At 37.9% G+C, this 14622-nt stretch overlaps 1 long non-coding RNA gene and 1 other non-coding gene across 3 annotated transcripts; both read right to left on the reverse strand.

Moving 5' to 3' along the window:
* Positions 1-2516: 2516 nt before the first annotated feature.
* LOC18429683 (putative pentatricopeptide repeat-containing protein At5g52630) lies at positions 2517-5684 on the reverse strand. The gene is made up of 2 exons (XR_016041388.1): positions 4466-5684; positions 2517-4299 (listed from the first exon to the last, which is right to left on the reverse strand). It is a non-coding gene; the product is annotated as a putative pentatricopeptide repeat-containing protein At5g52630 (transcript).
* Positions 5685-11010: 5326 nt separating this feature from the next.
* On the reverse strand, positions 11011-14445 carry LOC148780573 (uncharacterized). Of its 2 annotated transcripts, none has more exons than XR_016041706.1 (2): positions 13152-14445; positions 11011-11767 (listed from the first exon to the last, which is right to left on the reverse strand). It is a non-coding gene; the product is annotated as an uncharacterized LOC148780573 (long non-coding RNA). The 2 variants fall into 2 exon arrangements; XR_016041707.1 differs by having other exon boundaries at positions 11011-11684; positions 13152-14281.
* Between the last annotated feature and the right edge of the window lie 177 nt (positions 14446-14622).

The following is a 14622-nucleotide window of genomic DNA, read 5'->3' on the forward strand; positions in this document are numbered from 1 at the left end:
TTTTTAACTTCTTGAAAACTTCTCTCACAATCTTCTGACCATATGAATTTTACGTTATTCTTGGTTAGCCGAGTTGGAGGAACAAAGTGCCTGTAGTATCGGGTTAACCCCAGGACACTACGAACTTCAGTCACATTTGTTGGCCTCTCCCATCTAAGTATGGCTTCAACCTTGGAGTGGTCGACCGCGATCCCATCATGGGAAATAATGTGACCCAGGAAGGTTACGCTGGGAAGCCAAAACTCACTTTTACTAAATTTAGCATACAACTTTTTTTACTTTAAAGTTGGCAAAACATATCTTAGATGCTGCTCATGTAACTCCCAGCTTTTTGAGTATACCAAAATATCATCAATGAAGACCACCACAAAGTTATCTAGAAATCGTCGGAACACCCTATTCATTAGATCTATGAATGCAATAGGGGCATTGGTTAATCTGAACGGCATCACAAGGAACTCTTACTGACCGTAATTGTTATAACCATCGGTGTCAGTGGTCCATGAAATGATATCATACATAATTGTTATATTCCCATTCGGATCCAAAGGGTCGTAACAGTCTGCACCCATAAACAAATATCAAAACAAATTTGTTTTGACAAGTAACATGTACATATTTAAATAAAAACTAAAGATCGACCATTTAAAGACCTCATACAGGTGAAAGGCAAAAAAAAAAGAAATACTTAGACAAGAGGGGGGAAAAATAGTAAATCTAGCCTGCAATATAACAAGATTCAAGTAACATGAGCAGTAGCAATTCTTGGAAAAAGAGTATCTGAAGGCAGGGACGGCTCATTTTCTCAGACGTGCACTGTGGTCAGGCGCTCCTCCTTATCCCAGACTTAATAAAAAGAATTTCTTAAAAGAAATGGGAGAAAACAAAGGAATATAAAAGAGGATTATAACCTGGATCGAAACTTAAAAGAGTCTCTCACAGAAGATGAACCAAGAACATACATTAAGAAAGATTTTGGAGAAAAGTTAGGGAAACCACTTCTATAAAAATCAGTCCATGTCAAGTTCAGTTAAGACAAAATAGAAGCATAGGAAATGTCAACTGGATTAGAATGTAGAGAAATTCAAGGCCAATCCAAGTACTAAGACAATTTCCAGAATATTCAGCGGCATTTTTGGACATTTCTTTGGATGGTCAGAAGCATGCCACAACATATGTAAGTTTGGAAGTGCTTTTTGTCTTTCATTATACTCTCTTTCTCTCTCTCTCTCTCGCTTTTTTCTCTTTCATAATACTCTCTCTCTTTCTCTTGCTTTTTTGTCTTTCATAATTCTCTCTCTCTTGCTTTTTTGTCTTCCATAATACTCTCTCACACACACATACACACGCACACTTGAAGGTAGACATAAAAAGTCCATGTCGGCAGACAACACAATGACAAAGACAAACAAAGCAATAGAAACAACAAATAAACAGGAAAGAGGCTAATGGCATTGTCTGAAGAGGTAGAACAGTCTTTGTAAGGTACAGTCATGTTCTACTTGTCCAGTTTGACTTTGAATGGCATGCTTGTTTAGCAAAAGATTCGGTTCTGCCATCAAACAAAAGATTTGGTTCTGCCATCAAACAAACACGCCCTAACATTTTATTATCATAATATACTATTGCAGTTGAATATTCAATATCATTTACCATACAATAATACTAACGTACACTTAATTAGAATTACTATAACAAGTGGGAAAATAATAGCACATTTGCTCATTTTTATTGCATTCAAGGATGCAATGATGGAAAATAGTGCATTGAGAAGATCAAAGAAAATGAAAATTAATAGTAGCATGAGAAACAATACAGGGAATAGATACAAAGATATTAAATAATTGGAAAATACATATGGATGGTTTCCTCTCAATGCCCTGGCCTCTCTCTTTTTTTGGTTTTGCTTTTGGATTGGTTTCTCTCTCTTAACTTCCATTTCAATGTTATTCTCCCAAAAGCAAAAGGAAAACAAAAATAAAAAACAAGAGTAATGATGCTATAGGGGACCCTCTCCCACTTATGTATGTAGGACCCCAAAGGATCACCATTAAAATTGACACGGATATCTAAAAAAGTTATCACATGGGTGTGGGACTTGACTTTTCTATAGATCCGTGCCAAATTTAATGGTCACATTCATGGGGGAGGGTCCTATAGGATCATTTCTCTAAAAAAATATATACTTATCAAACTTTGTATGAGAAGGATTCTCATACAAAGTTCTTTTTTAGATAATTCGCAGTATTGAGTTTGGATGATCAAGTGGCCTCTCTCAGGGTCTAGCTGCTCTTTACAATCTGGCCTAGGTAGTATTTTACCAACATGCACAAATTCATATTAGATTCCCTCCTCCAAAAAAAAAACTACAGTAGTATTCTAGACGAGTAAAGTTTATTATGGTCATCTGTTAGTTTTGAGTTTTGAAAGATGTATACAAGGACTAGAAAAGACGATGGCAGCACCCGCAATATCAGTAATGATAGGAAAAAGGAAATGGAATCGCCGTCATCAGATGATACTAAATAAATATTGTGTATTTTGGAACACTTTATGGAGTAATTAATTTGAGTCTTTCACTTGGCAGGCCTATTAACACCAGCATCTGGCCTATAAATGTCCTAAACATCTCGCATTTCAATCAGAAAAGAATGTCACTAGAAATCACACATATCTAGTTTATGGAAGCACACTAAAATCTTTGTAGACAGTGGGACAACCATAGTACATTGGGATCCCCACCATCCAGTGATATGGAGGGTGATGGAGAGAGTTGGGCACAACAAACAGGACATAACCACAATGGTGTGTCCTACACTCTCTCCATCACTGTCTGGCATTCTATTGCAAAGGGATGAGAGTTAACCCTAATGAACTGTGGTTTTCCCATATTCCATTGGGTTATTTCCCTTTAGTCATAATTTGGGAGGATGAACATACTTTCTTTACCTTCACCAATAGTCCCCACAATAACATATTCCATCGTTGAAATGGTGGAATCGGGTGGAGTTCCCGAGGATTATCTCTCGCCCTTCAATTCGTGATATAAGCTTCATAGCACTGTGACAATCCCCACAGACCCTCAGATTCTGCATAACCCTAATGGGTGCTGGAGCATCAATACTAATATGCCCAAACGCCACTGCCAACTTTTCACTATGATAGCTCAAAGCTGGCACCTTTTGCTCTTCTTCCAATTGCTGCAACACAAAGCTCTTATCAGGAACATGCCCAAATCTCATCATTTCCTCTCCCAACTCCTCAAGCTTCTCGTGAATCTCTCTTAGTCTTGGTGGACCCGATCATTGGACACAAAAACATGAACCCCCATTTGGGCTTAGACCCAAGAGCAAGCTGTCCCCTTTTTCACTCCCCTCTCGTGCATCATCTTCCTCACTCTTGCAACCCCCTCCCATAGGGCACAAGCTGAATATATATTAGCCAATAGATCATAGCCAACAGGGTTCATTGGCTCAATGGCAAAGAGCCTTTCCGCTGCTCGTTCAGCTAGCTCAACATGCCTATGGGTTCGGCAGGCGCCCAACAAGGCCCCCCATATTACCCCATTAGGCTCAATAGGCATGGACTCCACAAACTCCTCGGCCTCATCAGGCCGGCCACAGCGCCCTAGCAGATCAACCATGCATGCATAATGGTCAGGGTAAGGGGTAATTCCAAAATCTTCACTCATGGACCTGAAGTGCCAATACCCTTCCTCGACCATCCCTGCATGGCTACATGCATGGAGCCATTCACATATGTGACATGGTCAGGGGCAATGCCATCCTGTTCTACCATTGTTCTGAATAGTTCAAGCACTTTCTCACCCTCTCCATTATGTGTGTGGCCAGCTATAATGGCATTCCATGTCACCAAATTTCGAATGGGCATTGCACTAAAGAGCTTCGATGCCTCTTTCATGTCACCACATTTAGCATACATACTAACTAGAGAATTTGCGGTGTATATATTTGAATCAAAACCAAGTTTTATTGCATGGACTTGCACCTGTTTGCCATAATTAAGAGCAGTTAGGCCCGCACAAGAACTGAGCACACTAGCGAAAGTGCCATTGTCTGGTTTAAAATCTGATTTGAGCATATGGGTGAAGAGTTTAATGGCTTCTTCATTGAACCCATTTTGTGCATAACCAGCAATCAAGGCCGTCCATGAGATGGTGTTGAGGTTAGACCTCCCATTGAAAACAAACATTGCTGACTCTAATGACCCACATTTTGCATACATATCAATGATAGCATTAGATACAAATACATCAGATTCGAGCCCACAATGGATGGTTTAGCAGTGAACCTGCATACCGAGTAACAAGCTACCAATACTAGCACACGAGCTCAAATGCTCGGAAAGGTGAAGTGATCGGGAGCAAATCCATGTTTCAACATCTCTATGAACAAATTCATAGCTTCCTCTGACAAGCCCTCTCTACTATACCCACTGATCAAGCCATTCCATGAAACGTTATCCCTATGATGCATGCCCATAAACACTCTCCAAGAACTTTCAAGCTCCCCTGATTTGCATACATGTCCATAACTGCATTCGCCACAAAGACATGGCCCTCGAAACCAGTCTTGAAGACCAGAGCATGAATTTGCTTGCCTTCAACAAGGCCTGAAATTCCAGCACAAGCACTAAGAACTCCGGCAAATGTAAATTGAGAGATTCTCAGACCAGTTCTAAGAAACTGAACATATAAAACCAGAGATAATTCCCCCTTTCCCCCTTTCCAAGCTTTGCATAACCTGCAATCAAAGAATTAAAAGAGACATTATCACCCAACTTCCCCATCTCTTCGAAGCAATGCCAAGCGTCTTCCATGTCTCCAAGCTTTGAGTATACGTCCAACAAAGTATTCCTCACTATTTCTTCCATAAAAACACCAATCTTTAACACTACAGCATGAATCTGCAACCATGGTTTAAGCTCCCAGCCACGACTGAAGCACGAAGGGCTGCAACTAAAATAATTGGTTCAGGCTTAAGTCCACTTCGATTCATATCAACAAACATTTCAAGAGCTTCAAATGCATATTCATGGCGCACATACCCACCAATCATGATACCCCATGAAACCTGATTTTTCTCATGCATTTGAACAAAAACTTGGCGTGCATCATCCAACAGGCCAAAACAACAATATCCGTGAATCATTGTATTATACGAGACGAGGTCTTTCTCAGACATTTCATCAAACACTTTACGAGCTTCTATAATATAACCAGATTTACAATAGATATCGATGCGTCTATTGTTTAAGAAGAGGCAATGGGGAAAACTGGTTTTGGCCATGTGGGTTTCGACCTTTTGGGCTAGGGAGGCCGCCATTGATTCAGAACAAGCTTGAAGAAGGCAAGAGTAAGCTGGAAACCTCTTTTTAATGGCCTGATGATCTGTGTCTTGCGGAAGTGTTATGGCCTGCTCCAATTGGCCTTGGTCACAGAGAGCGTTGATGGAGTCAAGAAGTTGTTGGGTTTTGCAAAGAGTGGTACGTGGTTTAGAGGTAGTTGCAGAGAGAAGCATGGAGGTGAACTGTCTAGGGTTACGGTTTTTGAAGATGAAGCGTCTGGTGCAGGTCTGTGAGGCCCCCATGAGAGGTGGCGGCTTCACACCAGTGTGTCATGGCGCTCTCGTACATTGATTTTGTTTAGATTTTTAGGGGGTGTAAATAGTATTATAAACCCAAATATAGTATACTCCCACGGGAGTACACTGTCTATTTAAGTTTCCCCCGCATTACTTCATCTAGAACTCATTTTAGGTCCCCAAATTGGGGAATGTAACCTTTTCAACTCATATTAACCTTAATAAAAAGTATTTTTTAGATGCATCCTCTATGCACTTGAAAACAATAATATCTCGAGGTTGAATAGACACCATCTAATTTTTCGATGATGACATCTTTACAAAACTCAAATTTAAAATTTTTCTTTTGACAATAGACCATGCATTCTATATTTCTTGGGAGGCATAATTTACTTCTACTCCCAATGTCATATAGCCTACTTTCAATCTAATTGTCGTAAACGTTTTTAGTTCTTCGTTGTTTATTCAAATTTGCATCAAAGACTTATATTACTAATTAAATTCTAAATATATTGTCATCTAGGGCTCATAACCGTTCGTGGTAGAGCATTTAGATTTAAAGCAAAAGTTCATGAGTTCCGCTCTTGTTAGGGCAAGTTTTGCCACCATAAACCAGGACACTTCGTCTCTGCTGTGTCCGAACTTTGCCTCCATAAGCTAGGACACTTCGTCTCTGTATCCAAACTTTTCTATGATGACAGACAGCTACCCATACAAGTATCCCCCCTGTGTCTAGGAGTGTCACATCGTATTGAGACAAAAGTTTGGCAATTTTGAGTGTTGCAGTAACAAAGATTATAACATACATATCATAGATGAAAATGGTTATAACATACATATCATAGATGAAAATGGTTCATAATCATCAGTATACATGAAAATGTTTCATAATCATCAGTATACATGAAAATGTTTCATAATCATCAAATATATATATATATCTATATATATATATATAGAGGAAAGATTTTTATATTCCCTCTACAACATAGAAGTTCTATCCTCCCCCTAGCATCCAGCCGTCCATTTTTTATCAAGAGAGCCACTCACCTTTTGTTTTTAGATCCGACGTCTCAAAGTATTTTATTTTTGGTTTTTTTAAATATAATTTTTCTGAATATCAAATTTGGTACGTGCCATCTTATCATTGGGGCGCATCTATAAAAAATATTAACAATAATTTTTTGATAAAAAATAATGACCAAATTACCCTTTGAAATTTTTAGGGGTATTTTGGTCATTTTATTTTATTGAAAATATATTTTTTATATTTTTCGTTAGTGCGAGTTTAATAGAGGAATTGACGTCCAAAATTTGGTGTCAACATAGTTTATAGTAGTGGTTTAAAAAACGGATCGGTGCCCCAGGTCGGGCACTCCAAAAACCCATCCGGATCGGTGAATTAGCGATCCGGATCGGGAATCGTCTAACTCTGTTGGATTAAGCTTTAAAGAAATCCAAAAAAATTATTAAAATTCATTATAAATGTTGTCTTTTAGGAATCCAATAAGAAACGACGGTAATACATTGTTAACTTTCATTTTTTTCATCAATTTGTGAATATTGAGACGTTCTTTCCCTGCATAAACTTATGTTAACCATTAAATTTATATCACACAAAAGAAAAATGATAAAATTATCAGTGATAAAGTATATCAATCACACATAGACTCCAATAAAGAGTAGACTAAATCAATGAAAAAATGGCCACTAAAATCTTGAATTGGCGAGAAACCCTACTTCACTAAAAAACCCAAATTATTACAACCTAATTATAATCCAAAATTATTACAACCTAACTAACTTTAATATTATATATTGAAATTAAAATTGTTGGTTAACATTTTATAATTATTTTATTATACAAACAATAACAAATCCAAAATATTTTATAATATCATCTAATTTAAAATGTATTATTGATAACTGTAAGAAAAATAGTATATTACATGATTTATAATGCAAAAGTCAATAAATAATTCCAAATTTATTACAACCTAACTAACTATAATATTATATACTGAAATTAAAATTGTTGGTTAACATTTTATAATTATTTGATTATACAAACAATAACAAATCCAAAATATTTTATAATATCATCTAATGTAAAATATATTATTGACAACTGTAAAAAAAATCGTACATTAGATCATTTATAATGCAAAAATTAATAAATAAAATAAAATTTTGGTTATCAATATAGAAACTATTTGAATACGTATCAATTTTCGAAATAACACTTCAATTTTTCAAAATTTTAATTTTTTAGATTCTAGAATAAATTTAGTAAAAAAGATTGATAATAGAAAGATTGAATTTCATATGGAATAATTTTTTTTTTAACAATAATATAGTGTGCCCAAGCTAAGGTTCGAACCTAAACCATCCTTCATCAAAGAAGAAGCAATAACCATAAAGCCACACTATGGCAAGTATAATTGCTTTACATATTAATAATACTTATTCAATGTATATTTTAATTTAATGCACCTTGTGGGAATTATCCCACATCCAAGAATGAGTATAAAAGTGTGTGATATAAATAGTTTCGTTATGCTTTGTTACATGCAAGCGTGGAAACGTGGGGTTGCAATGCTGTGGGGTTGAAGGCTTGCCACGTGTGGTTAAGTTTTGAGACTTGCCATATGTGATTGAGAACCGGTTCTCCCCGGTTTGTGACCTCTATAGGCGATTTATCGTTCAGAACCCAATGTATTCGGCAAGGGGTTATCGATTCCCGTACCGACTAGGGTGAGTCCGTTGCGACTCGCCGATTCTTAAACCATTGTTTTATCCATTACGACTCGCCGGTTTTAGACCATTGATTTACAAAAAAAAAAAAAAAGAATTCAGCACGGGGTTACCGATTCCCGTACCGACTCGAGCGAGTCCGTTGCGACTCGTTGATTTTTTAACCACTGATTTATAGAAAAACATTAAAAATAAAATAGTGTGGACGTGACATTGTGATTGGGCCAATCTTAATGCTCCATTAAAAAATAGAACGGTTGGATAAAAAGGGAGGATAGAACTTCTTGCTATTAAATTCAAATGAGCATGTAAACATATCAAAGAATAACTTATCATAAAGTCTCACTATTTTAAAATAAAGAAAAAATTATAAATACCCCAAAAATGAACTTTGTAGACATTTTTCCCCTAATACTTTTAGTATCACACCTACAGTCCAAACATTGTTTTTCCTTGCTTTAACCTCTCAATGAAAAGTTAAAATATTTAAGACTAAAATGTCATTCTCCTCTCACATTCTTTCTACCCACCCTCTCTCTCAGTTTTACCCTACCCATTCTCTCTCTCTCTCTTTCTCTCTCCCTACCCACCCTCTCTCTAAGCACCCTCTCTCTCTCTATTCACCTTCTCTCCTTTGGATCTCTCTCCACATGCCATCTCTCTTTAAGAATAGCGATTGGGAGAGAACAAAAAAAATGGACTGAGAGATTGGGAGAGGGGGGAAAAATGGGCTGAAAGAGATTTTGGGAGAGAGAGTGGAAAAATAGGCTGAGAGGGATTGGAAGAGAGATTTTGGGAGAGAGAGAGAGGAAACATAGGTTGAGAGAGATTTAGGGAGAGAGAGAGAGAGATAGCAACAGTGAGAGAGAGGGAGAGATTTTGGGTGAAGAGGGAGATATTTCACAGAGAGAGAGCGAGAGATGGGGTTTTTCCAGTGAGATTTTGTAGAGAGTATACTTTTTTTTAGTCGCTATTGCTATATCCCACTCTCTCTCCTGAAATATCTCTCCCCAATCTCTCTCAGCCCATTTTTTTCACTCTCTCTGTGCCCATGTATCCACTCTCACTATCCCAAAATCTCTCTCTCCTAATCTCTATTCTTAGAGAGAGAAGGTGGGTAGAGAGATCCAGAGGAAAGAGAGGACGGATAGATAGAGTGAAAGAGGGCGGGTAGAGAGAGAAAGAGAAAGAGGGCCAGTAGAGAGAGAGAAAGAGAGAGCGGAGGTAGAGAGTGAGAAAGAGAGATGGCGGGTAGAGAGAATAAGAGAGAAGAAAAGAATTTTAGTTTTAAATATTTTGACTTTTTGAACAAGAGTAATAGCAAAAAAAAACAGTCTTTGGGTTGTGAGTGCGATACTAAAGGCATTGGGAGGAGGATGTCTGCAAAGTTCATTTTGAGGGTATCTATATTTTTTTCTAAAATAAAATAAAAAAAATGAAAATAAACTAAAGACCTATATGTTTGTTGGAAGGTAAATGTTCTTTGGAAATTGAAAGTTTTTTTCTAAAAACTGGAATATTACCTTTCTAGAATTGTTAGTTGTTGTGTTTAATAGAATGTATAGAATGTTGAAGAACTTTTGGGTACTTGTGTTTGATTGATCCTGAAATGTTTGGTAATGTTAAAGAAGTTTTGGGTCCCAGTGTTTGATTGACCGTGGAACGTTTGGCATCCGGAGAGCTGGGGATTGAGGTCGCTGTGTATTGTTTGAAAAGGATATTTAATACACTCCTAATCTTTATTAGGTCTAATGAAAGGGAAGGTTTAGATCAAAGGCATAAGGAATACGTTATGCTCTCTCTACCTCTCCCAAATAAAAACACCTTTAATAATAGGGTGCGGTTTGTATAGAGCCTAGGCTCTAAACAATCAAATTAGAGCCTACCTTCAAATAGTGTTAAGAAATGTGGTTTCAGTGTTGGAAATCTTTGTGATGGCTTTAAAATATATTTTCATCTTTATTGATAAAATTTAAAGCTTCAAAAATAGTGTCGATCGATAGATCTATGAAAACTTGAAAATCTTGAAAATTGACGGTCCAAAAATACATCTGAAAATACACTATTTCCATACTTGAAATCTATTTTCTTTTTTCATGTTCATGGATATTGATGTCGAGATGATCAATTTGAGGATATTTGGACATCAAAACAATCTCTTCTAGTGAAAATTTTGAGGTAGGCTACAATTTGATTGTTTAGAGCCCCAGCTCTATATACACTTTTCCCTTAATTAATATAGATTTTTTTCTAATATCTAATTCAGTAGGCAATTAAAAACTCATTGAGAAGAGTCCACATTTTCCTTTTAAGAAAAAGTGGTCGGTGACTTTGGATGAAAGCCAATCTTGGCTTCTACAAAATACAATAGAATACATTTGTTCTAAATTATTGTTATACAATTTTTGTGGTCATTACTCCCTATCTTCTTTAAAGTATATAATTGATCTCTATCTTTCTTTATTGTAATTTGTAATTGTTCCAAGTAAACTCTACATTTAGTATCAACAATTCTCCATGCCTCACAAATATTACAAAATTTGAAAGAGAAAAATCTCTTATGGATATTACATGGTCAATGTAACTCACGTTTGCTATTAAGAGAGAACTCTGCATGTAGTAACCATTAAAGATAATGGTTCATAATTTAAGATGAGGAAATATGAATCATACTGAACATTGCATCATGATTAAAAACACAAACATTCCACCAAAAACGGTCTCCTTCAATTGAAACCATGACGTTCCACCTAAAACGGTCTCCTTCAATTGAAACCATCAAATTAAAATGTAACGCTCTCTCCCCCCCACTCCCAAACAAACCCACATCAAAGCAAACTTCAAATGCAAAAAACCAACTCTTGGGCGGAGTGAAGCATCAAAGCAAGACATAACTACATCTCAGATAATATATTGCTTTAAGATTACCAATTACTCAACTAAATTAAGCATGTAGGATGATTTCTTCATATACTCTTTGTTTCCACAAGTTGGGTCATATCAATGACTGCTTCCGATGGTCGGAGTAGGAAGTTCATTTGTAAGCCATTACAATGCTACATATGCTTGGGCAAGTTCTGGCCATGAGCACTTCAAATGTCTAGACCCTCATCCAATATGAGTGCACATAGAATCACCAAAAATCTAGCCTATTCAGGGATCCCTGATCTTCGCAATTAACAACAAATGTCCATTTTATTAATTTTACGAGAATCCAATCACTAGAAACACCAGTCGAGAAATCCTTCCCAAATACCCATCTCCTTGCTGAAGGTCATGAAGTTATGTGCTTCTTGAATTAGGCCATGGGGATCAAGGTTTGAGCCCCTGTTAGCAGAACCAGTTGGTATCAGAGGGTGTTCCTGCATTGTTATGGCAGATAAAGGGTGCCACGACCTTGTCAAGGAAACCTAGATATGAGACATATGCAAGTAGCTTCATCAGGCTTAAGTCCCTTTTAACATTTCATCATGCATATTTCTAGCCTACCTAAACTATGGCCATCCCCTACAACATGAACCATGAGCCCTGCAGGTGGCTTTGATTCCACCATATCATGCAACTCATCATGACCCCAAATCAACAATTTGCAAAATTTGGTGAATCAATTTGTCAAATTTAAGCAAAATTGAGTTATTATTGACTGAGGAAGTGAAGAAAATGAGGGGTTTCAGGCAAAAGGCAGATTCTAACACATCGAAGAAAACCCAAATTCACAAAAGGGGGGACCAGAACCCCCTTTGATTTGCTTTGATGCAAAGCAGTTCAGAATACCTCAAATAGGAGAAAAAACCTAATAAATTGAAGTGTGATAAACCCTCTATAAAGTAGAATTCTCTCCGTGCAATTCATTTTCTTTGTAGAACCATAGATTTTGCAAAGACCAAAATATATATAAAGAAAGAGAGAGAGAGCAATTCTTCTTTGTAGAACCAAAGATTTTGCAAAGACCAAAAAAGTAAGAGAGAAAGAAATTGCTTGGGCCTGAAAGGGAATCACCCACAAGCAAACATTTTCAACACATCGTAAGGGATGAATTATAAAATGAGAGAGAGAGAGAGAGAGAGAGAGAGAGAGAGAGAGAGAGAGATTGCATGGGCCTGAAAGCAAACTTTTTTTTTTTTGAAAATGAAAACTGTTGCATTCTATAAAAGGGTGTACAAAAAATGAAGCGCCCAGGTGTTCGTATACAAAAAACCCTTCGGGCCCCAAAAATTACTCTAACATAAAGTATTACGGAGGGCGATTAGAGCTCAAAAAGCTACTGAAAGGGGTCCGAGGTGCTCTACACTGAGGCTCCATTTTAGCGAGGGAGTCAGCTGTGGTATTAGCCTACCTCTAAATATATGCTGATAGACAGCGTACATATCCCTGAAAAGGTCAAAGATCTCGTGAAAGACATGAACCAATCTCCAAGGGCATGGAGATGAGTTGGATGCCCAAGCTATGACGTTTGAATCGCCCTCAATGAACAAATTTGTGGATGCCCATGAGAAAGGCTAAACATTAGGCCATAGCAGAGTTTGTGTGTCCAACGAAGAGGGAATAAGATAGAAGAGTATTTCCAATGGAGTCTCTGAAAATTCCCCCTATTCCGGCGCCTGGGTTTTCGAGGGAGCAGCCATCTAAAATGAGCTTCACTTGGCCCGGCTCAGGTGGTCTCCATAGCAAAGAACGAGAGACCCTAGCTGGTTTAGGGGTCAGTAGATTTTTCCAATTAAGGTAGAAGTCCGAAAAGGAATAAAGTTGGAATAGCATGTTGTCTTTGGCCCAGAAGGTGATGAAAGAAGTTACCTTTTCGAGCATGGCCAGAACAGTTGTGGTTACACCTCTAAAGATCCGATTGTTACGCTCCAACCAAATAATCCAACGTGTTGCAACAACAGTGGCACGCCACAGGTAATTGCCTGTGGCTGGACTAAGGTGGAGAGAGGAAGGTCTGGATGAGTTGGGGCATATGGAACAAGGGGTTACCAGACCCAGCCAAAACGTTGAAGCAGAAGACCCCATAGGAAGCAGGCAACACGGCAGTGAATAAAGAGGTGTGCTTCAGTTTCCTCTTCCTCCCCACTCATAGAACATTTGTTAGGGAGCTGGTGGCCCCTTCTTTGGAGTTGGTCTACCACAAGAGCTCTCTCAAAGAAAGCTAGCTAAATATAAAGAGGGCTAAAGATTGGGTGGGGGAGAAGGTTGGCAAGCTTTGTAGAAAGAAGTGACTGAGAAAATACCCGTGGGGGCTGGTGAAGAAAAAGAAAAACAAGATAGAGAAATAGAGTTGGGGAAAATTTCTTGCAGAAGTCAAGCACCGTTCTGCGCTTGGCTGCGTCTCCCAGCAAACATTTTCAACGCACCCTAAGGAATTACCCACAAGCAAAAAATTTCAACACACCCCAAGGAATGATATATCAAATGAGAGAGAGAGAGAGAGAGGGAGAGAGAGATTGCTTGGGCCTGAAAGGGAATTACCCACAAGCAAACATTTTTAACACACCATAAGGAATGATATCAAATTAGAGAGAGAGAGAGAGAGGGGGAGAGAAAGGACTGCAAGGAAGAATATACAATGATGAGACACTTTTGCAAACAAAACAAATAGAAAAACAAGATAGAGAAATAGAAAAACGAGAAGAAGAGAGAGAGAGAGTGGAGAATCTTCTGCACCAAGCAAACCAAGGAGGAGGGAGACAGATCATGGAGAGAGAGTGAGTAGAGAAAGAGAGAGATCTAGCTGGTTGATTGCAAGTGCTCAAATTGGGGTGGGACGCAGCCACCGGATGCAGACAACAAAGCTGGGGTGAAGATGCAGCCAAGCTAGAATGGTGGATCGTCGGGTCTATTTATGGAGAGTAGGAGAGAGAAAAGTTCATAAGGTTTTCTGGAACTGTTCACTATTGTATTGCTTGAACGTAAAAGGTTTTGCTTCCCTAGGTTTCAACGGAAGCAAAACATTTCTCATATGAGCCAAAACAAAAAGAAGATAGAAATTCTTTTAACTGTAGCACTCCTGCGTGTCAAACGCATAAGTGCTATAGAATGGGTGAACGTTTGGTTTCTGAAGCAAAAGATTTGCCCAAACAAACACGCCCTAAGGAACTTACCAGGGCTGAGACATGCCTATATAGACCATGTCTTCCCATTGCTTGATGCAAACAACCAACTAAATTCTTCACTGCCAATCCAAAGTCAACATGTCTTTATTAGCACATTTTCAAGGGAGAAATCTAATTGCATAGAATATCAAGAAACTGGGAAACTAACTCAAGAT

Source organism: Amborella trichopoda, chromosome 9 (genome assembly GCF_054954075.1).
Source record: "Amborella trichopoda isolate Santa Cruz 75 chromosome 9, AtrichopodaSantaCruz75HAP2 v2.0, whole genome shotgun sequence".
Taxonomy (NCBI): Eukaryota; Viridiplantae; Streptophyta; class Magnoliopsida; order Amborellales; family Amborellaceae; genus Amborella; species Amborella trichopoda.